Below are 24,699 nucleotides of genomic sequence, written 5' to 3' on the forward strand. Positions count from 1 at the left end.
TGATCACAGTCATACTGTGTTACTCTATAGGGATTGACATGTCTCCAGCAATGTGGGTCTGTTCAGTTACCTGTTTATGACTCCAGCTCTGGGTGTTGATGAGTGAAATGTCTTCAGAGCTCAGAGATGTCAGTAGAACAAGTGGGATATACATCACCAGTCCCCCTGGAACATTCGCTATCGCTTCAGTTTGGTCTACAGAGATTATCTGGAAGACAGTGTCGAAGACCGTTACATTTTTTTTCAATATTTCAGTTTCTTTACATTTTTTTCAGTCTTGTCTAAAACTATATTTGCTGGAAATTGAATTAATCTTTAATATTGTCGGCATTTTCTGATAGTCTACCCAGACTGTTTAAGTTCTACATGCTTCCCCATCTCTCTGCAGTTTGGACAGGACTTCAAGATGTCTGTAAAACATCCATGGTGAATAGGAAAAGAGAAAGAGCGCATACCTTCTGGACGAATGTCTCTTGCAGAACAGTTGGAGCTGATAGAATGTTATTGATGAATGTTGGATTCTGGGATAGAGACACAATCTCAGAATATGGGATGTTGGAGATGGTTGCAGAAGGAACACCACTGATGAGTGTTCCCAGGGACACCAGAGAGGAGGCACTGCTGACCTGTGAGGCAAACCAAAAACAAAAACAGAGCCTTACTTTTTTGGTTTTTAAATGCAATAAGGGAGGAGATGGTAAATGTTTGAACAGCAAGAGAATTGTGTTATGTACAGGTGGAAATCGCTGTAAATATACATGGTCTTGCTTTCAGTAACGTAGATCGACATTGCTGCCAGGTGTGCAGTGTACACTTACATTAAAGCCTGCATTAATGATGCTCTGGATGAGGGCGTTCACTTGGCCCTGGTCCCAGCCACTGATGTTACTGAGTGTGGATAGAGAGCTGATTATAGCATTGGAGGGGGCGGAGCTTATCTGGCCCACAGTCAGGCCCACACACTGGCTGCCCAAAGATTGAATGGTGGACGCAGATATGTTGGGGACCTTTGCCACCAGCACAGCTGTGACCTGAAGGGAGAAGAGAATTATAGGTCAGTCACGCTACTACGGAATAATTGACTGGTGAACGGACAGGGTCTTATTGATTCATCACCTCTGGAGTAATTGCTGTGCAGTAGTTGTTGATGCTCCTCAGGATGGTCTGGACATCTGAATCTCCAAGATCATCAAACATGGACGATGGAGAATGACACAGCAGTCCAGCTGGCAATCTATGAGAACACAAACCAACTTTCATAAATGCCAGCACAGAGAAACAAATCAATTAAGTAGCTTGGTGTGTAGTGTTGAGTGTAGTGTGTTACCTGAGTGGGCTGAAGTCAGGATTCTGGGTGTATAACTCTGTTGTGTAGTATTCGAGGACTATGGCTGATATTCCAGAGTTGTTGAACAGCTGAAGATTTTCTGAGTTCTCCAGCAACACACTTGTCTGAAGGACACAATACCAAACACACACAAAATGGGTGTGTGTTGTTTAATACAGTTTACAGATACCGTATATGAAGATGATCCGAAGCAATCACTTGTATAAATGTCTAAATGTCCAACATGAATACCTACAGATATCTAGGTATGGGTGTGTGAGGTTGTGTGTGTGTATGTTACCATGTTTCCTGATAGGAATGAATGCAGATCAGAGAGACTGATGAAAGTGATAAAGAATCCAATGTTGTCAGCAAACCATGCAGTGGAGTTCAGAAGAGGATCTGAGGAGTTAAAGCAGCGGGGCCTGCCATCTGCATCATACACATTCACATAGTTATGCTATAGTTATGAGGCCCACAAATATAAGAAATGAGTGTTCAGTACCATTCAGTACAGAGAGACAAAAGAGAGATTATTCTTATTCTAATTATGCTTACCATTGTTGGTCAGATATGCTCTTATAGAGCTGTACACATCAGCTGGAGCAAAATTAGTCGCAGAAAAGTTGTAGTTTTTTCCAAGGACAGACACCCTGATGAGACACACATAAACAGAGGTCACGTTAATACAGGTTTTACAAGAGTATTTTAGCCAACAGACAGGGGGAAGTGTTGATGCTGAGATCCTTATGTAATGCTTCATCCAACAAAGACTTACAGTTTCCTGTATGATAGACAGGAGGCCTCACTGAGCTGGGTGGAGCTGATGAGTTGGAAGGTGAGGTAGGAAAGGTAGTTAACCAGTGTGAAATCAAACCACTGTTCTACATCCGCTGGAGAAGAGGCCCTGAGAGCCTGAGGCCAGACACAGGCCAACGTGAGGCTGGCCAAAGCTGAGGACAAAACGGGTTCCTGTAGAGAGAAACATGGATTGCGCCATCAATCAGGTCAATCAAGAGTAAATAAAGGCAGGAAATCCACATGGACTAAAACGGGGATAAAATAACGCCTGGTATACCCTTTCTAGGTACTGATTGGTCATATTGTAGTTGTTGAGGAGCGTGCAGAGCTCAGCCCCATCAGTGACTGCATCTGGCCTGTTCAAGAACTCACTGAGTTCTTCCACAGAGATGGAGTCCAAAATCTTAAGGACACAGATCAGAGACAATGCACTCATTACATAGGGGGACTTGGGCAACTTACTGACAGCAACGTAAAACTTTTACTGAGCAATTAACCAATCGGACCGGTACGATAGATCAGAGATACCTCTGCCTGTCGATCAGCTGGGATCAGAGACAGGAAATCCTTCAGGTTAGGGAATCCAAAACTGCGGAAGAACTGGTTCAGGAACATGAAGAAGCTCCCACTGCTGTAATATCTCAGGCCTGCGAAGCAAAATATGCCACAAATAAAATAAATGCATGAATAAATAAATGTCTACAAAGACTTTAGACTGATAACACCAGACCAGTGAATGCATGACATTCAATTGCATCTCCTGATCACTGCCCGCACACAGAAATAGCCGAAGTCAGCAAATACACAAGCTGGAGCATGCATACTTAAAACAAACAAACACACACACACACACACACACACACACACACACACACACACACACACCTTGACTCGACTGGTACTGGAGATAGTCTAGTGTGTGATTGAAGACAGTGTTGGACTGTGTATTGGTGAGGTGACTGTACACATTATCAAGTCCTATCACTCTGTGAACACAACAACAGAAAAATCATGATGAATTGCAAATAAAATAGATAGAATAGATCTGTGTGTGCATGTTGAGGAGCTCACATCTCTCTGTAGGAGTCACCGCTGATGTTCATGGGGATGACTGACAGGGTGTTTGGACCAATCACAGGAAGAAAGAAGGAAAGGTAGGTCTGGAACCACAGGGCAAATTCTTCTGGGCTGAAACTTTGGAAGTCTGGTGCCAGATTCAAAAGTGTCACATTAAGGATGATTTCGGAAATTGCTGTAGAAATGCTCGAGTTCATCTGTAAACACACAGCAATATGGGTAAACAGCCTGAACACATGTGGACTTTAATAATTCTTGTGCACAAAATAAATGTGTGGCATCCAAAAGAAAATGTGTCCTGGATGTGGACTACAGAGATCCTCACTTGTTTTGAAGTCTGGTTGAAGGCTGTGAAGAAGCTGCCAAGTTGGATTAGATCTAAAGATGCCACCATATTGCTGAACACCTCTCTAAACACAGACTCATTTCCCAACACTCCTGAATCTGGCTGCAAGATGAACTGTGCCTTCTGCTCACTGGACAGCAAGCCTAATACTGCCCCCTGCCGGACAAAATATGCATGTCACACATTCTGTTCACACCAGGTCAAGTCAAGTCAAGTCAAGTCAAGTCGGCTTTATTGTCACTTCAACCATATAAAGTTAGTACACAGTGAAACGAAACAACATTTGTCCAGGACCAAGGTCCTACATTCAACATAAATTTACAACATAAATTAACAGGAAAACTAACTAGCTAACTAAGAGACCTATTTAGCTGACTAGCTGGGAACTATCTAAGTTTTTACAAAGAAGAGACAACATAAAGTGCACGTGCAAATGTGCAAACAAGAGCGACAAAGTGCCAGTGCGACAAACATGACATTACAATACTCTGTGGTGTTGAGGTAATGAGTTGAGGTAGTGCGAGGAGAAACGGTAAAAAGTAAACGTTCCGTAAGTAGCAGCAAGGAATAAAATAGTTAGTGCAAAAAAGATCAAGTAATGAATATTGTGCAAAAGCACATTTACAAGTTGGTGTGTACAATAGTTTGGTCGATCAATCCGTTTGCGGTTGTGTTGATTAATCAGTCCAGTCCCAATGTTTTGAGGTAGTTGAGTTGATCTGAGGCGGACGTACAGCCTGGACGTGTGTACCCGAATGCTTCAGTAACTTTTTTCCGATGGCAGGAGTGTGAAGGATGAAAACAAACATGGAAAGCAAAGGGACAGTGATGCAGCGATTCTCCCAAACAAAATCCAGAGACCATCTTTTACTACTATACTCAACTGCTTATCAGTCAGGATTAAGGCCTCATCACAGCATAGAAGCAGCACTCGTTAAAGTAGTAAATGACCTCCTATTGGCCTCTGATCAGGGTTGTGTAACTATGCTTGTTTTACTCGACCTCAGTGCAGCGTTTGACACCATTGATCATGGGATTCTTCTTCACAGATTGGAAAATGTAGTAGGAATTAAGAGTACAGCCCTCTCCTGGCTCAGATCCTATTTGACCAATTGTTATCAGTATGTAAACTTAAATGGTGATTATTCTGCATGCTCTCAAGTGAAATTTGATGTTCCACAAGGTTCGGTTTTAGGCCCACTGCTTTTTTCCCTATACATGCTTCCTCTTGGCAACATAATCCGTAAACATGGTATTAGTTTTCATTGTTAGGCTGACGACACACAGTTATATGTCTCAGCAAAACCAGATGAGAAAAATCAGCTTACTAAATTTGTGCAATGTGTGCTCAGGACATAAGAGATTGGATGCTAATTAATGTCTTTCTGCTTAATCCTGATAAGACAGAAGTTCTAGTCACAGGACCGCATTCAGCTAGAATGATTGTTTCCTTTACATCTCAGGGAGCCCTCATGTCTGTGTTTCCTTCTGGCTCTCCCTTTTAGTTATCCTGTTATAGTTAGTCCTGCCGGAGTCTCTGCTTGCACTCTACACTAAATATACAATCGAATTATACATTATGTGACTGCGACCATACCTAACTGTTATCTCTCCTCTTCTGCTCTCCCCTCTTTTGTTCTCCCCCCCCTCTCTCTCCCCCTCTCTCTCTTTTCTCTCTCTGTTAAGCTACACATGTCGTTCCTGAGCTGCCAGTGTTCCAGACTCCCTCTGCCCTTCGGACCTGTCTGACCCATCCTGGTGCCCCGCTTCTGGTTGGAGATCTCATCGCATGGATGCCCTGTGTGTCTCTTTGGAAAGCGTCCGGTGTCTGGGGATGGTTTCACTCTACCATAAAGACGGTTCTGGTCTCAACTGCTGTTGACAGCTGTTTCTCTGAGGACTTGACTTGGCTGCGGTTGCTCGATAGTTCAAGATTGCAATTGTCTCTAATAACTACCTGGACTCCATATTTACATCAATTAACATCAACTGTTATAGCTGAACTGCCTGCCATCTAACACAATGTATAAATGCAGATCACTTCCTGCTTTCTGTTTCACCCAAATGAGGATGGGTTCCCTGTTGAGTCTGGTTCCTCTCAAGGTTTCTTCCTTTTACCATCTCAGGGAGATTGTTCCTTGCCACTGTCGCCCGCGGCTTGCTTACCAGGGACAATCTGCTCATCTTGATTCATGCACACTTACATTCCATACAGAATTTAATAATTCCTTTGACTGTGTCAAGCTGCTTTGCGACAATGACAATTGTTGAAAGTGCTATACAAATAAAATTGATTTGAATTGAATTGAACTGCGACCTCAAGAGAAACGAGCAGTTACTGCAACTGTGATGTTACTCACGCTGGAGAAATTCGCGTTCAGAATTCTGAGATCCTCCAAGGAGGCATAAACGGAGAAAATCCTCAGGTTATTTTCAAGCCAGTCATTGCTGCCAGAAGTGTCGGAAACACAGCCAGGATCTAAAATGATCAGAGACCATTAGATACATTCATCAAAACATTCCTTAATGGCTCTTGGGGCATTTTCTTTAGGTAGTCAATTATCTTAATTTAACCATGGTTGGGACTGTCACCTTTCTGTTTAAGGGCACTTTAAAGTAGCCTACGTACCTGGCAGGTCAACTCTTGACAGAAAGGGAAAGATCAAGGTAGTGAAGACTGAATGCTTCTGATCCTCATTCATGAGAGGTTCTAGACTACTGAGAGCTTCCACCCTAGGTTTTAGGAAAACAAAACAGGTTTTGTCATGAATTACTTCATATTCATGGCCTAAAGTACACATGTGGCAGTCTGAAATTCCCCTGTCCATCCTTACACAACTTGGTAGCTCTTGCAGTTGAAGTTCTTGGAACTGAGGCTGGAGAGAAAGTGTGTGGACACTGATGACAAAAATGGTCTTAGCCTGACCTGGAACCACTTGCTGATAAATGTGACATTCATCAGCTGTTCTGTGTTGAAGTTACTGATTATCACCTCCCCGATGGCATCAAGTATATTTGGGTCAGACTGAATGCTGCTGATGTTCTACAGGGAAGAGAATAAACTTCAGTGCACTGTTTGACACAAATGTACATTTTGACCACAGCACCGATAACATGGTCATACCATGATGGAAAACCTGTCCAATGCTTCATCCAAAGGTCCAGCAAAATTCTGGAAGAAACGTCTCCAAGCTTCTTTGGAGTAGATCACGCTGCTTGATAGTTCACATGTGAGCAGTGTGGCCAGATCATCAGAGGTTAGAACAACAGCCTTGAAAGAAAGGAAACAGAAAATTTCTTTTGTACACAACAGGACTGAGCGTGAGCAGAGGTGATTTCTATTGTTAGAGAACTCACTGATGAGCAGGCATAGTCAGGAATGCTGAAATTGCACAGCACTGCAGAAACATTTCCGGATGCAATCTCGCCATGAAGTTGTTGACTGGGTGGAGAAAAAGAATTATAGTACATACCTACTGTACTTAAACATTTTCTACAAAGTTTATTCTTTTTCACTTGATACTGTAAAACTGCCCACCTGTCTACACCAAAACAAGGGTTGTGGTTGATGATGCCAAGATTCAGTGTATTCAGATCAGACTGGTTCTGTTGTGACACCCAGGACTGAACCACTGATGAGTTCTCAAACAGCTGCAGTTCCGCAATGTTTACCCCCATTAGACCCCTTACTGTGCTCACATTCAGCATCTGGCACACACAAAAACAGTTCATCATCAAGTTACTCCACAGTCTTTCTTTATACAGTGGTATCTCAGCATACGAACACCCCGCCTCATGTATTTTCGCCCTAAGAACTAAACTTTTGCAGGAAATTTGCCTCGGCACAACAAGCATTTTCGGCATAAGAGAGACCGAACCGAGCCGAACCGAGCCGAACCGAGCTGAATCGGGGGCCTGCTACATTGTGCGCACTTCGGAGAGCCGTTCCAAACTTGTTTGCATCAGTGGAAAACCAAGTGAAGCAAGTTCACACATTTTTTTTTTGTTGGTTTATTGCATTTTGTGCAGGATTTAATAAATACATAGCACCACGCTCCCGAAGAATGTTAGCAGGCATGGCAGTAAGAAGAAAAGGGAACCACTTTTAGTTTTGCTTTTGAAGCAGCTGGTGCCAAAAGAAATTACAAAATTAAGAGTAACTGAGATTTATTGTCTATTCATTTCATATTTGGTTTTATTTCAATGTCTTTTTTAAATTTTCTGCTTGTTTTTAGATGCAAAAATATGACCAAATTGGGAATATTGGTACATTTTTGGTGGCTGGAATGGATTATTTGCATTTCCGTTATTTGCAATGGGAAAATACTTAATTTTACCTTAAGAACTCGCCTCCAGAATGTATACAATTTACAGTATATGCCAAGATACCTCTGTATAATAACTCAAACCTCTGTTCATTTTATGTTTTATACCTTGAGAACAGCAGGGTTTAGACTGATGAATGTGTTGATGTCCATGATGATATTCTGGGTAGAAAGAGCTTGTATATCCTCCAGAGGAGCTCCACCTACACACACATAGATAGAAAAAATTCTTAAAGAATCCAGTTCTTTGTGTGTGTGTGTGTGTGTGCATTCATGTGAATTCTTTCAATTCATTTCCAATACTGCTGTTAAAAAAAAAAAAAAACTAATTCATGTCTTTGCTTGTCTGTAATACTGTCTGTAATGTGGATGTGTGCTTTACCCAAGTAAGGTCTTATGAGTTGGTAGAATGTCAGGGTATTGCTGTGTTCATTGCTGAATGAAGAGTTGGCGATGATGTACAGAACAGATTTTTGTTCAATAGAACATGACGACAGATCTGGAGACAGGACCGTCCTGCATAATGAAAAAATCTAGGTGAAAACTACTGTACTCATTTTATTCTTAAATTTCTTTCATTTGTTCATCAATGTTTATGGAAGGGTGTGCCTACGAGGGTGTACTTACTTTAGGCTCTCAGCAGTGATGGTTTGCAGTACACTGACGTTTAAAGTACAGATGTTGGAACCGATTGCGTTAATTTCCGCACTTTCCAGATAGTGATCCTCCGTGCTCAAATACCTCATAATCAGTGCTTGACTCTACAAAACACACAAACATTATTCTTGTAGCAAGCACATCAGTGTCTGAGCACTGAAAATGAGGATCTGTAGGATCACAGATCCTCTCTCTCTCTCTCTCTCTCACACACACACACACACACACACACACACACTTTACCATGTGTGGGTCCCAGGGTCCATTGTTCGGGTCCATTAAAGAGTAGAGTGTGTCAATCATGTTAATGTTCCACTTGCTGATGTCATCTGTAGTGGCCACACGAGAAGTGGAGCCCAGAAGCTGCAGCACACCATCATCAAGGCCTGATGGGTAAATCTACATATGGACACAAAATCAGCAATTAACACACACTATCCAAATTGGGGAAATGCAACATACACGCAAAGACAAAATTTCAACTCTCAATGCAAAACAACCCAGTTTTGGCAGAAGTACACTTGGACAACAAACAAGCTCCCAATATCACATTTAACCCAACTCTGTCAGGAAGGTCAGAATCCTATAACTGAAATGACACAAACAATCTCTTGTTTCCTGTAGTGTGAAAGACTCCAGCATTCAGTGCTGCTGACCTGGTTTAACTTTTTCAGAATGACAGTCTGGAGGCTGATGTCCACCACTTTCTCAGTGATGGCTGCCAGGTTGTACTGCAGGACGGAGATGTCCAGATACAGATCAAACTGGGTGGAATTAAAGCCGAAAGGGAACGACGGATCTGAAATCGTCACCGCTGAGATGTCGCTCACTGTTACACACAGAACAGGAAGTCAGTCACGGACGGAGAGAATCTGAAACTATATCTCTCTATCTCAGTGTGCTTTACACTGTGAATACTGTTACCTGTTGCATCTTCTGAGTTGCATTTCGTAAAGAATGTCCTTAGGATCTTGATCGGGATCTTCTGCTCTCTCAGGACTGACAGGATCTCCCTCTTTACATTCTGCAACAATAAGCACAGACAGTAGGGTAAATGAGTAAAACTTATCTAACATTCCATAAACAAATGAAGCATTTTTCACCAAATGAAAACTGAACATGTTTACATACAAAGCTAAGTTTGTCGCAGAGGTCTGATGTGAAGTAGACAGCCAGGATGCCAAGTTGATGCACTGTCTGCTCGTTCCACGTTGACGGATTGCTGATTAAAATATCAATGTTTGTGAGATCTTATTCATGTACAGTATAATACAAAAATGATTCATTTAAAAAATGTATTGTAACGAAGGTTCAGAAAAGTTGTTTTCTTCAAGCTCTGTCTTACCCATAAGCAGTGTTTCCACTGAGGAGCAGTGACAGTACAGCAGTTATCTGGGAGTCAGATAGATCTCCACAGTTCTTTAGGTTCTCCAAAATGAGAGGGTCAGAGTTCTGGATGTAGGAGGCGTCCAGTGTGCAAGCCATATTCCCCAGCATCGCCACCTGATCCCTGGTCAGACTCACACCAGATATATCCTACAGTTTCACAAACCATAAGGGAAAGATAGATTATAATGGTGGAAGCCAAAAGAAGAAGACTGTTGTGTAAAATTCAGAGAAGACGTGAGACAGATGCCTCAGATGTGGAAGCGGTTCGACAAACAGGAATAAGAAGTAAGCTAGAATTTTTACTAATTGGCCAGATGAACTGAGCTCTGCAAAAAAAAAATTGAGGAAGTAAAAACGAGAGTGTGTTGGATGCCCCAGAGAGAGAAGGGTGGATGAAGAGGAGTTGGAAATTCAGGGCATTAGTAATGATGAAGTGAGAACAGCTGGAAATAGGATGGAGAATGGAAAGTTGTTGTTAATTGTTGGCTGATCCAGGTGACATACCAGTGAAGCATGGATATGTTAAGGAGAGATGGCAGTGGAGTTCCTATCCAGTTTGTCTTCTTGACATAACAATAATGTGTTAATATTGAGTGTGTTGGTCTATGAACATGTTACTGTGTATCTTTTACCAGGCAGTCCTTTGCAGCGTTGAACAGGATGGTCTGTTTGTCAAGGACAGAGGAAAGAATGGAAAAATCTGCACGGCCCAGGGCAGTGAAATATGACTGGCAGTTCTCCTTCTGTATATTCTCATAGCTACAAAACAAAGACACGCATTAGAGAGAAGATATGACCATATTCTGTGATGCTTGAAATGTTTACGTTTGAATGCAGGGGAAGTGTGCGTTTTGGTACACAGAGGAGTAATCAAAAGAAGTAAAGCTGTCTTCTTCCCTTATACAGTACGTTATTCAATATATACAGTACGCATCAACGACCTGCTACATGTGTATGTGACTGTCTTACATACCTGTAGTACAGAAGCAAATCAGAGGGGACATCAGTAAAGCTAAAAGATGGATCATCTTTTACAAAGTTGTACATGCAGACCAGCTGAAACACAGAACACAACGAGTTTGTGCAGGATCTCATGTAGCCTCGAAGGTTTAAGTCTCAACTTATTGCGCTGTTCCAGACCATGTGCAGAATGTAAACAAATACAGTGTATGAGTGTATGTACCTGAGCCTCTTTCAGGAGGACCTTGTCTCTGCCTGCACGTGGTCTACAGGCTCTCACTAGGTCTTGGGTTTTCTGCAGTGGAAGAGTCTGGACTGTGCTACAGGAGAACCCTTGTAGTACTGATACTGACAGACTGTGGGGGGAACACACATATGCACACACAGATATACACACACTGATGAAGGAAAACACATTTTACTGCGCTGCATCAGAAACTTGCAGTAAGCATTATCTGCCTTGCTCACCCAATGGTATTTAACCATGTGATTTAAGTGAGAAAACCTTTGTGTGTGTGTGTGTGTGTGTGTGTGTGTGTGTGTGTGTGTGTGTGTGTGTGTGATTGTAACTCACTCTTCTGGATTATCACTGGCACTGGCCACTGCACCAAACAACATCACAGCCTGGAGAAAAATAATCAAAGAAAGATCTCTACCGATGTGTACCGATACTCCGACATCCAAACTAGACAGGACTTCAGATATGTGTAAGAGCTGTGATCACAGTCATACTGTGTTACTCTATAGGGATTGACATGTCTCCAGCAATGTGGGTCTGTTCAGTTACCTGTTTATGACTCCAGCTCTGGGTGTTGATGAGTGAAATGTCTTCAGAGCTCAGAGATGTCAGTAGAACAAGTGGGATATACATCACCAGTCCCCCTGGAACATTCGCTATCGCTTCAGTTTGGTCTACAGAGATTATCTGGAAGACAGTGTCGAAGACCTTTACATTTTTTTTCAATATTTCAGTTTCTTTACATTTTTTGTCTAAAACTACATTTGCTGGAAATTGAATTAATCTTTAATATTGTCGGCATTTTCTGATAGTCTCCCCAGACTGTTTAAGTTCTACATGCTTCCCCGTCTCTCTGCAGTTTGGACAGGACTTCAAGATGTCTGTAAAACATCCATGGTGAATAGGAAAAGAGAAAGAGCGCATACCTTCTGGACGAATGTCTCTTGCAGAACAGTTGGAGCTGAGAGAATGTTATTGATGAATGTTGGATTCTGGGATAGAGACAGAATCTCAGAATATGGGATGTTGGAGATGATTGCAGAAGGAACACCACTGATGAGTGTTCCCAGGGACACCAGAGAGGAGGCACTGCTGACCTGTGAGGCAAACCAAAAACAAAAACAGAGCCTTACTTTTTTGTTTTTTAAATGCAATAAGGGAGGAGATGGTAAATGTTTGAACAGCAAGAGAATTGTGTTATGTACAGGTGGAAATCGCTGTAAATATACATGGTCTTGCTTTCAGTAACGTAGATCGACATTGCTGCCAGGTGTGCAGTGTACACTTACATTAAAGCCTGCATTAATGATGCTCTGGATGAGGGCGTTCACTTGGCCCTGGTCCCAGCCACTGATGTTACTGAGTGTGGACAGAGAGCTGATTATAGCATTGGAGGGGACGGAGCTTATCTGGCCCACAGTCAGGCCCACACACTGGCTGCCCAAAGATTGAATGGTGGACGCAGATATGTTGGGGACCTTTGCCACCAGCACAGCTGTGACCTGAAGGGAGAAGAGAATTATAGGTCAGTCACGCTACTACGGAATAATTGACTGGTGAACGGACAGGGTCTTATTGATTCATCACCTCTGGAGTAATTGCTGTGCAGTAGTTGTTGATGCTCCTCAGGATGGTCTGGACATCTGAATCTCCAAGATCATCAAACATGGACGATGGAGAATGACACAGCAGTCCAGCTGGCAATCTATGAGAACACAAACCAACTTTCATAAATGCCAGCACAGAGAAACAAATCAAATAAGTAGCTTGGTGTGTGGTGTTGAGTGTAGTGTGTTACCTGAGTGGGCTGAAGTCAGGATTCTGGGTGTATAACTCTGTTGTGTAGTATTCGAGGACGATGGCTGATATTCCAGAGTTGTTGAACAGCTGAAGATTTTCTGAGTTCTCCAGCAACACACTTGTCTGAAGGACACAATACCAAACACACACAAAATGGGTGTGTGTTGTTTAATACAGTTTACAGATACCGTATATGAAGATGATCCGAAGCAATCACTTGTATAAATGTCTAAATGTCCAACATGAATACCTACAGATATCTAGGTATGGGTGTGTGAGGTTGTGTGTGTGTATGTTACCATGTTTCCTGATAGGAATGAATGCAGATCAGAGAGACTGATGAAAGTGATAAAGAATCCAATGTTGTCAGCAAACCATGCAGTGGAGTTCAGAAGAGGATCTGAGGAGTTAAAGCAGCGGGGCCTGCCATCTGCATCATACACATTCACATAGTTATGCTATAGTTATGAGGCCCACAAATATAAGAAATGAGTGTTCAGTACCATTCAGTACAGAGAGACAAAAGAGAGATTATTCTTATTCTAATTATGCTTACCATTGTTGGTCAGATATGCTCTTATAGAGCTGTACACATCAGCTGGAGCAAAATTAGTCGCAGAAAAGTTGTAGTTTTTTCCGAGGACAGACACCCTGATGAGACACACATGAACAGAGGTCACGTTAATACAGGTTTTACAAGAGTATTTTAGCCAACAGACAGAGGGAAGTGTTGATGCTGAGATCCTTATGTAATGCTACATCCAACAAAGACTTACAGTTTCCTGTATGATAGACAGGAGGCCTCACTGAGCTGGGTGGAGCTGATGAGTTGGAAGGTGAGGTAGGGAAGGTAGTTAACCAGTGTGAAATCAAACCACTGTTCTACATCCGCTGGAGAAGAGGCCCTGAGAGCCTGAGGCCAGACACAGGCCAACGTGAGGCTGGCCAAAGCTGAGGACAAAACGGGTTCCTGTAGAGAGAAACATGGATTGCTCCATCAATCAGGTCAATCAAGAGTAAATAAAGGCAGGAAATCCACATGGACTAAAACGGGGATAAAATAACCCCTGGTATACCCTTTCTAGGTACTGATTGGTCATATTGTAGTTGTTGAGGAGCGTGCAGAGCTCAGCCCCATCAGTGACTGCATCTGGCCTGTTCAAGAACTCACTGAGTTCTTCCACAGAGATGGAGTCCAAAATCTTAAGGACACAGATCAGAGACAATGCACTCATTACATAGGGGGACTTGGGCAACTTACTGACAGCAACGTAAAACTTTTACTGAGCAATTAACCAATCGGACCGGTACGATAGATCAGAGATACCTCTGCCTGTCGATCAGCTGGGATCAGAGACAGGAAATCCTTCAGGTTAGGGAATCCAAAACTGCGGAAGAACTGGTTCAGGAACATGAAGAAGCTCCCACTGCTGTAATATCTCAGGCCTGCGAAGCAAAATATGCCACAAATAAAATAAATGCATGAATAAATAAATGTCTACAAAGACTTTAGACTGATAACACCAGACCAGTGAATGCATGACATTCAATTGCATCTCCTGATCACTGCCCGCACACAGAAATAGCCGAAGTCAGCAAATACACAAGCTGGAGCATGCATACTTAAAACAAACAAACAAACAAACACACACAAACACACACACACACACACACACACACACACACACACACACACACACACACACACCTTGACTCGACTGGTACTGGAGATAGTCTAGTGTGTGATTGAAGACAGTGTTGGACTGTGTATTGGTAAGGTGACTGTACACATTATCAAGTCCTATCACTCTGTGAACACAACAACAGAAAAATCATGATGAATTGCAAATAAAATAGATAGAATAGATCTGTGTGTGCATGTTGAGGAGGAGCTCACATCTCTCTGTAGGAGTCACCGCTGATGTTCATGGGGATGACTGACAGGGTGTTTGGACCAATCACAGGAAGAAAGAAGGAAAGGTAGGTCTGGAACCACAGGGCAAATTCTTCTGGGCTGAAACTTTGGAAGTCTGGTGCCAGATTTAAAAGTGTCACATTAAGGATGATTTCGGAAATTGCTGTAGAAATGCTCGAGTTCATCTGTAAACACACAGCAATATGGGTAAACAGCCTGAACACATGTGGACTTTAATAATTCTTGTGCACAAAATAAATGTGTGGCATCCAAAAGAAAATGTGTCCTGGATGTGGACTACAGAGATCCTCACTTGTTTTGAAGTCTGGTTGAAAGCTGTGAAGAAGCTGCCAAGTTGGATTAGATCTAAAGATGCCACCATATTGCTGAACACCTCTCTAAACACAGACTCATTTCCCAACACTCCTGAATCTGGCTGCAAGATGAACTGTGCCTTCTGCTCACTGGACAGCAAGCCTAATACTGCCACCTGCAGGACAAAATATGCATGTCACACATTCTGTTCACACCAGGTCAAGTCAAGTCAAGTCAAATCGGCTTTATTGTCACTTCAACCATATAAAGTTAGTACACAGTGAAACGAAACAACATTTGTCCAGGACCAAGGTCCTACATTCAACATAAATTTACAACATAAATTAACAGGAAAACTAACTAGCTAACTAAGAGACCTATTTAGCTGACTAGCTGGGAACTATCTAAGTTTTTACAAAGAAGAGACAACATAAAGTGCACGTGCAAATGTGCAAACAAGAGCGACAAAGTGCCAGTGCGACAAACATGACATTACAATACTCTGTGGTGTTGAGGTAATGAGTTGAGGTAGTGCGAGGAGAAACGGTAAAAAGTAAACGTTCCGTAAGTAGCAGCAAGGAATAAAATAGTTAGTGCAAAAAAGATCAAGTAATGAATATTGTGCAAAAGCACATTTACAAGTTGGTTTGTACAATAGTTTGGTAGTGGAGATCAATCCGTTTGCGGTTGTGTTGATTAATCAGTCCAGTCCCAATGTTTTGAGGTAGCTGAGTTGATCTGAGGCGGACGTACAGTCTGGACGTGTGTAACCGAATGCTTCGGTAACTTTTTTCCGATGGCAGGAGTGTGAAGGATGAAAACAAACATGGAAAGCAAAGGGACAGTGATGCAGCGATTCTCCCAAACAAAATCCAGAGACCATCTTTTACTACTATACTCAACTGCTTATCAGTCAGGATTAAGGCCTCATCACAGCATAGAAGCAGCACTCCTTAAAGTAGTAAATGACCTCCTATTGGCCTCTGATCAGGGTTGTGTAACTATGCTTGTTTTACTCGACCTCAGTACAGCGTTTGACACCATTGATCATGGGATTCTTCTTCACAGATTGGAAAATGTAGTAGGAATTAAGAGTACAGCCCTCTCCTGGCTCAGATCCTATTTGACCAATTGTTATCAGTATGTAAACTTAAATGGTGATTATTTTGCATGCTCTCAAGTGGAATTTGATGTTCCACAAGGTTCGGTTTTAGGCCCACTGCTTTTTTCCCTATACATGCTTCCTCTTGGCAACATAATCCGTAAACATGGTATTAGTTTTCATTGTTAGGCTGACGACACACAGTTATATGTCTCAGCAAAACCAGATGAGAAAAATCAGCTTACTAAATTTGTGCAATGTGTGCTCAGGACATAAGAGATTGGATGCTAATTAATGTCTTTCTGCTTAATCCTGATAAGACAGAAGTTCTAGTCACAGGACCGCATTCAGCTAGAATGATTGTTTCCTTTACATCTTAGGGAGCACTCATGTCTGTGTTTCCTTCTGGCTCTCCCTTTTAGTTATCCTGTTATAGTTAGTCCTGCCGGAGTCTCTGCTTGCACTCTACACTAAATATACAATCGAATTATACATTATGTGACTGCGACCATACCTAACTGTTCTCTCTCCTCTTCTGCTCTCCCCTCTTTTGTTCTCTTCCCCCCTCTCTCTCTTCTCTCTCTCCCCCTCTCTCTCTTTCCTCTTTCTGTTAAGCTACACATGTCGTTCCTGAGCTGCCAGTGTTCCAGACTCCCTCTGCCCTCCGGACCTGTCTGACCCATCCTGGTGCCCCGCTTCTGGTTGGAGATCTCGTCGCATGGATGCCCTGTGTGTCTCTTTGGAAAGCGTCCGGTGTCTGGGGATGGTTTCACTCTACCATAAAGACGGTTCTGGTCTCAACTGCTGTTGACAGCTGTTTCTCTGAGGACTTGACTTGGCTGCGGTTGCTCGATAGTTCAAGATTGCAATTGTCTCTAATAACTACCTGGACTCCATATTTACATCAATTAACATCAACTGTTATAGCTGAACTGCCTGCCATCTAACACAATGTATAAATGCAGATCACTTCCTGCTTTCTGTTTCACCCAAATGAGGATGGGTTCCCTGTTGAGTCTGGTTCCTCTCAAGGTTTCTTTCTTTTACCATCTCAGGGAGATTGTTCCTTGCCACTGTCGCCCGCGGCTTGCTTACCAGGGACAATCTGCTCATCTTGATTCATGCACACTTACATTCCATACAGAATTTAATAATTCATTTGATTGTGTCAAGCTGCTTTGCGACAATGACAATTGTTGAAAGTGCTATACAAATAAAATTGATTTGAATTGAATTGAACTGCGACCTCAAGAGAAACGAGCAGTTACTGCAACTGTGATGTTACTCACGCTGGAGAAATTCGCGTTCAGAATTCTGAGATCCTCCAAGGAGGCATAAACGGAGAAAATCCTCAGGTTAATTTTAAGCCAGTCATTGCTGCCAGAAGTGTCGGAAACACAGCCAGGATCTAAAGTGATCAGAGACCATTAGATACATTCATCAAAACATTCCTTAATGGCTCTTGGGGCATTTTCTTTAGGTAGTCAATTATCTTAATTTAACCATGGTTGGGACTGTCACCTTTCTGTTTAAGGGCACTTTAAAGTAGCCTACGTACCTGGCAGGTCAACTCTTGACAGAAAGGGAAAGATCAAGGTAGTGAAGACTGAATGCTTCTGATCCTCATTCATGAGAGGTTCTAGACTACTGAGAGCTTCCACCCTAGGTTTTAGGAAAACAAAACAGGTTTTGTCATGAATTACTTCATATTCATGGCCTAAAGTACACATGTGGCGTTCTGACATTCCCCTGTCCATCCTTACACAACTTGGTAGCTCTTGCAGTTGAAGTTCTTGGAACTGAGGCTGGAGAGAAAGTGTGTGGACACTGATGACAAAAATGGTCTTAGCCTGACCTGGAACCACTTGCTGATAAATGTGACATTCATCAGCTGTTCTGTGTTGAAGTTACTGATTATCACCTCCCCGATGGCATCAAGTATATTTGGGTCAGACTGAATGCTGCTGATGTTCTACAGGGAAGAGAATAAACTTCAGTGCACTGTTTGACACAAATGTACATTTTGACCACAGCACCGATAACATGGTCATACCATGATGGAAAACCTGTCCAATGCTTCATCCAAAGGTCCAGCAAAATTCTGGAAGAAACGTCTCCAAGCTTCTTTGGAGTAGATCACGCTGCTTGATAGTTCACATGTGAGCAGTGTGGCCAGATCATCAGAGGTTAGAACAACAGCCTTGAAAGAAAGGAAACAGAAAATTTCTTTTGTACACAACAGGACTGAGCGTGAGCAGAGGTGATTTCTATTGTTAGAGAACTCACTGATGAGCAGGCATAGTCAGGAATGCTGAAATTGCACAGCACTGCAGAAACATTTCCGGATGCAATCTCGCCATGAAGTTGTTGACTGGGTGGAGAAAAAGAATTATAGTACATACCTACTGTACTTAAACATTTTCTACAAAGTTTATTCTTTTTCACTTGATACTGTAAAACTGCCCACCTGTCTACACCAAAACAAGGGTTGTGGTTGATGATGCCAAGATTCAGTGTATTCAGATCAGACTGGTTCTGTTGTGACACCCAGGACTGAACCACTGATGAGTTCTCAAACAGCTGCAGTTCCGCAATGTTTACCCCCATTAGACCCCTTACTGTGCTCACATTCAGCATCTGGCACACACAAAAACAGTTCATCATCAAGTTACTCCACAGTCTTTCTTTATACAGTGGTATCTTAGCATACGAACACCCCGCCTCATGTATTTTTGCCCTAAGAACTAAACATTTTGCAGGAAATTTGCCTCGGCACAACAAGCATTTTCGGCATAAAAGAGACCGAACCGAGCCGAACCGAGCTGAATCGGGGGCCTGCTACATTGTGCGCACTTCAGAGAGCCGTTCCAAACTTGTTTGCATCAGTGGAAAACCAAGCGAAGCAAGTTCACACATTTTTTTTTTGTTGGTTTATTGTAGGGCTGCAACAACTAATCGATAAAATCGATAATTATCGATAATGAAATTCGTTGTCAACGAATGCCGTTATCGATTAGTTGGGCTGCTTACGTCACTGAGGCGCGCGACCACAAGAAGCACAGATACACAGCCGCTCGCGCAATGGAGGTTACAGAAGCGTCTGCAGGAAAAAGCGCGCGCCCCGTGTCCTCCAAGGTATGGGAGCGATTTACATTAAACGCCTGTAAGAAGACGGTAACCTGCACGCTATGCAAGACAGAGCTTTCACGGCATGTCATGCACGAACCCTTAAAAAGAAAACATGTTGGTGTTACGGATGGCGAAACGTCAGCAGGGTCAGTAAAAACTATCTCATCGTGTAAAAGTTGCTAACTTCGGGACAGTCGCGCTCGATCTGTTGACGTGCTACTCGCTAGCATCACATTGCGCAATCACCTCATGAGCAATAGTGATTAGTTAAATGGCGCTACTTCGGATTAGTTTAATTTACACGTTGCAAATAACTGAATATTACATTTAGTGATTGTTGTGGTTTTCAGCGATGCAAATAACAGTATATTTGTGACTATTAGATTTTTGCATTTCTACAGTTTTTTTATAGTCCACTACAAAGTTAACTTGTAATTTACTGTGGTTTTACTTATGCATACATCATTTTATTATACAAAATTACATTATTTTAGCTGTTTATATCTTATCAATTGAATATATATTAGTGTATTTTTTAAACTATATACACTCAACAAAAATATAAACGCAACACCTTTGTTTCTGCTCCGATTTTTCATGAGATGGACTTAAAGATCTAAAATTCATTCCAGTTACACAATATTACCATTTCTCTCCAACATTTCAGGGTGGCCTTTTATTGTGGGCAGTATAAGGTACACCTGTGCACTACTCATGATGTCAGATCAGCATCTTGATGTGGCACACCTGTGAGGTGGGATGGATTATCTCAGCAAAGCAGAAGCGCTCACTATCACACATTTAGACTGATTTGTGAACAATGTTTGAGAGAAATGGGAATATTGTGTATCTGGAATTAATTTTAGATCTTTAAGTCCATCTCATAAAAAATCGGAGCAGAAACAAGGGTGTTGCGTTTATATTCTTGTTGAGTATATATATATATATATATATATATATATATATATATATATATATATATATTTATATATATACACTGTATATATTATATACTACATTTCATTTAAGGTTTAAAATGTCAAAATTAAAGATTATTAAACTCTTTATGTGGCTTTTGCATTTTTAAAAGTTTATGTTTATACATAAATAACACCCTGATTTTTTTTTTAAAATAGTTATAAGCGAAATATCAAATTAAAGAAGCGGTTAGGTTTTATCCGATTAATCGATTAATCGAAAACATAATCGCCCAACTAATCGATTATCAAAATAATCGTTAGTTGCAGCCCTAGTTTATTGCATTTTTTGCAGGATTTAATAAATACATAGCACCACGCTCCCGAAGAATGTTAGCAGGAATGGCAGTAAGAAGAAAAGGGAACCACTTTCAGTTTTGTTTTTGAAGCAGCTGGTGCCAAAAGAAATTACAAAATTAAGAGTAACTGAGATTTATTGTCTATTCATTTCATATTTGGTTTTATTTCAATGTCTTTTTTAAATTTTCTGCTTGTTTTTAGATGCAAAAATATGACCATAGTGTTGGAAATTGGTAATATTGGTACATTTTTGGTGGCTGGAATGGATTATTTGCATTTCCGTTATTTGCAATGGGAAAATACTTAATTTTACCTTAAGAACTCGCCTCCAGAATGTATACAATTTACAGTATATGCCAAGATACCTCTGTATAATAACTCAAACCTCTGTTCATTTTATGTTTTATACCTTGAGAACAGCAGGGTTTAGACTGATGAATGTGTTGATGTCCATGATGATATTCTGGGTAGAAAGAGCTTGTATATCCTCCAGAGGAGCTCCACCTACACACACATAGATAGAAAAAAATCTTAAAGAATCCAGTTCTTTGTGTGTGTGTGTGTGTGTGTGTGTGCATTCATGTGAATTCTTTCAATTCATTTCCAATACTGCTGTTTAAAAAAAAAAAAAAACTAATTTATGTCTTTGCTTGTTTAATACTGTCTGTAATGTGGATGCCTGCTTTACCCAAGTAAGGTCTTATGAGTTGGTAGAATGTCAGGGTATTGCTGTGTTCATTGCTGAATGAAGAGTTGGCGATGATGTACAGAACAGATTTTTGTTCAATAGAACATGACGACAGATCTGGAGACAGGACCGTCCTGCATAATGAAAAAATCTAGGTGAGAACTACTGTACTCATTTTATTCTTAAATTTCTTTCATTTGTTCATCAATGTTTATGGAAGGGTGTGCCTACGAGGGTGTACTTACTTTAGGCTCTCAGCAGTGATGGTTTGCAGTACACTGACGTTTAAAGTACAGATGTTGGAACCGATTGCGTTAATTTCCGCACTTTCCAGATAGTGATCCTCCGTGCTCAAATACCTCATAATCAGTGCTTGACTCTACAAAACACACAAACATTATTCTTGTAGCAAGCACATCAGTGTCTGAGCACTGAAAATGAGGATCTGTAGGATCACAGATCCTCTCTCTCTCTCACACACACTCACACACACACACACACACACACACACACACACACACACACACACACACACACACACTTTACCATGTGTGGGTCCCAGGGTCCATTGTTCGGGTCCATTAAAGAGTAGAGTGTGTCAATCATGTTAATGTTCCACTTGCTGATGTCATCTGTAGTGGCCACACGAGAAGTGGAGCCCAGAAGCTGCAGCACACCATCATCAAGGCCTGATGGGTAAATCTACATATGGACACAAAATCAGCAATTAACACACACTATCCAAATTGGGGAAATGCAACATACACGCAAAGACAAAATTTCAACTCTCAATGCAAAAACAACCCAGTTTTGGCAGAAGTACACTTGGACAACAAACAAGCTCCCAATATCACATTTAACCCAACTCTGTCAGGAAGGTCAGAATCCTATAACTGAAATGACACAAACAATCTCTTGTTTCCTGTAGTGTGAAAGACTCCAGCATTCAGTGCTGCTGACCTGGTTTAACTTTTTCAGAATGACAGTCTGGAGGCTGATGTCCACCACTTTCTCAGTGATGGCTGCCAGGTTGTACTGCAGGACGGAGATGTCCAGATACAGATCAAACTGGGTGGAATTAAAGCCGAAAGGGAACGACGGATCTGAAATCGTCACCGCTGAGATGTCGCTCACTGTTACACACAGAACAGGAAGTCAGTCACGGACGGAGAGAATCTGAAACTATATCTCTCTATCTCAGTGTGCTTTACACTGTGAATACTGTTACCTGTTGCATCTTCTGAGTTGCATTTCGTAAAGAATGTCCTTAGGATCTTGATCGGGATCTTCTGCTCTCTCAGGACTGACAGGATCTCCCTCTTTACATTCTGCAACAATAAGCACAGACAGTAGGGTAAATGAGTAAAACTTATCTAACATTCCATAAACAAATGAAGCATTTTTCACCAAATGAAAACTGAACATGTTTACATACAAAGCTAAGTTTGTCGCAGAGGTCTGATGTGAAGTAGACAGCCAGGATGCCAAGTTGATGCACTGTCTGCTCGTTCCACGTTGACGGATTGCTGATTAAAATATCAATGTTTGTGAGATCTTATTCATGTACAGTATAATACAAAAATGATTCATTTAAAAAATGTATTGTAACGAAGGTTCAGAAAAGTTGTTTTCTTCAAGCTCTGTCTTACCCATAAGCAGTGTTTCCACTGAGGAGCAGTGACAGTACAGCAGTTATCTGGGAGTCAGATAGATCTCCACAGTTCTTTAGGTTCTCCAAAATGAGAGGGTCAGAGTTCTGGATGTAGGAGGCGTCCAGTGTGCAAGCCATATTCCCCAGCATCGCCACCTGATCCCTGGTCAGACTCACACCAGATATATCCTACAGTTTCACAAACCATAAGGGAAAGATAGATTATAATGGTGGAAGCCAAAAGAAGAAGACTGTTGTGTAAAATTCAGAGATGATGTGAGACAGATGCCTCAGTGTGGAAGCGGTTCGACAAACAGGAATAAGAAGTAAGCTAGAATTTCTACTAATTGGCCAGATGAACTGAGCTCTGCAAAAAAAAAATTGAGGAAGTAAAAACGAGAGTGTGTTGGATGCCCCAGAGAGAGAAGGGTGGATGAAGAGGAGTTGGAAATTCAGGGCATTAGTAATGATGAAGTGAGAACAGCTGGAAATAGGATGGAGAATGAAAAGTTGTTGTTAATTGTTGGCTGATCCAGGTGACATACCAGTGAAGCATGGATATGTTAAGGAGAGATGGCAGTGGAGTTCCTATCCAGTTTGTCTTCTTTACATAACAATAATGTGTTAATATTGAGTGTGTTGGTCTATGAACATGTTACTGTGTATCTTTTACCAGGCAGTCCTTTGCAGCGTTGAACAGGATGGTCTGTTTGTCAAGGACAGAGGAAAGAATGGAAAAATCTGCACGGCCCAGGGCAGTGAAATATGACTGGCAGGTCTCCTTCTGTATATTCTCATAGCTACAAAACAAAGACACGCATTAGAGAGAAGATATGACCATATTCTGTGATGCTTGAAATGTTTACGTTTGAATGCAGGGGAAGTGTGCGTTTTGGTACACAGAGGAGTAATCAAAAGAAGTAAAGCTGTCTTCTTCCCTTATACAGTACGTTATTCAATATATACAGTACGCATCAACGACCTGCTACATGTGTATGTGACTGTCTTACATACCTGTAGTACAGAAGCAAATCAGAGGGGACATCAGTAAAGCTAAAAGATGGATCATCTTTTACAAAGTTGTACATGCAGACCAGCTGAAACACAGAACACAACGAGTTTGTGCGGGATCTCATGTAGCCTCGAAGGTTTAAGTCTCAACTTATTGCGCTGTTCCAGACCATGTGCAGAATGTAAACAAATACAGTGTATGAGTGTATGTACCTGAGCCTCTTCCAGGAGGACCTTGTCTCTGCCTGCACGTGGTCTACAGGCTCTCACTAGGTCTTGGGTTTTCTGCAGTGGAAGAGTCTGGACTGCGCTACAGGAGAACCCTTGTAGTACTGATACTGACAGACTGTGGGGGGAACACACATAGTCACACACAGATATACACAAACTGATGAAGGAAAACACATTTTACTGCGCTGCATCAGAAACTTGCAGTAAGCATTATCTGCCTTGCTCACCCAATGGTATTTAACCATGTGATTTAAGTGAGAAAACCTTTGTGTGTGTGTGTGTGTGTGTGTGTGTGTGTGTGTGTGTGTGTGTGTGTGTGTGTGTGTGTGTGATTGTAACTCACTCTTCTGGATTATCACTGGCACTGGCCACTGCACCAAACAACATCACAGCCTGGAGAAAAATAATCAAAGAAAGATCTCTACCGATGTGTACCGATACTCCGACATCCAAACTAGAC

At 41.7% G+C, this 24,699-nt stretch overlaps 2 pseudogenes; both read right to left on the reverse strand.

The window, feature by feature from the left end:
- Window positions 1-19: 19 nt before the first annotated feature.
- LOC128506927 (uncharacterized) lies at window positions 20-11,562 on the reverse strand (annotated as a pseudogene).
- Window positions 11,563-11,618: 56 nt separating this feature from the next.
- LOC128506928 (uncharacterized) lies at window positions 11,619-24,688 on the reverse strand (annotated as a pseudogene).
- Window positions 24,689-24,699: the final 11 nt, after the last annotated feature.

Source organism: Clarias gariepinus, chromosome 18 (genome assembly GCF_024256425.1).
Source record: "Clarias gariepinus isolate MV-2021 ecotype Netherlands chromosome 18, CGAR_prim_01v2, whole genome shotgun sequence".
Classification (NCBI taxonomy): domain Eukaryota; kingdom Metazoa; phylum Chordata; class Actinopteri; order Siluriformes; family Clariidae; genus Clarias; species Clarias gariepinus.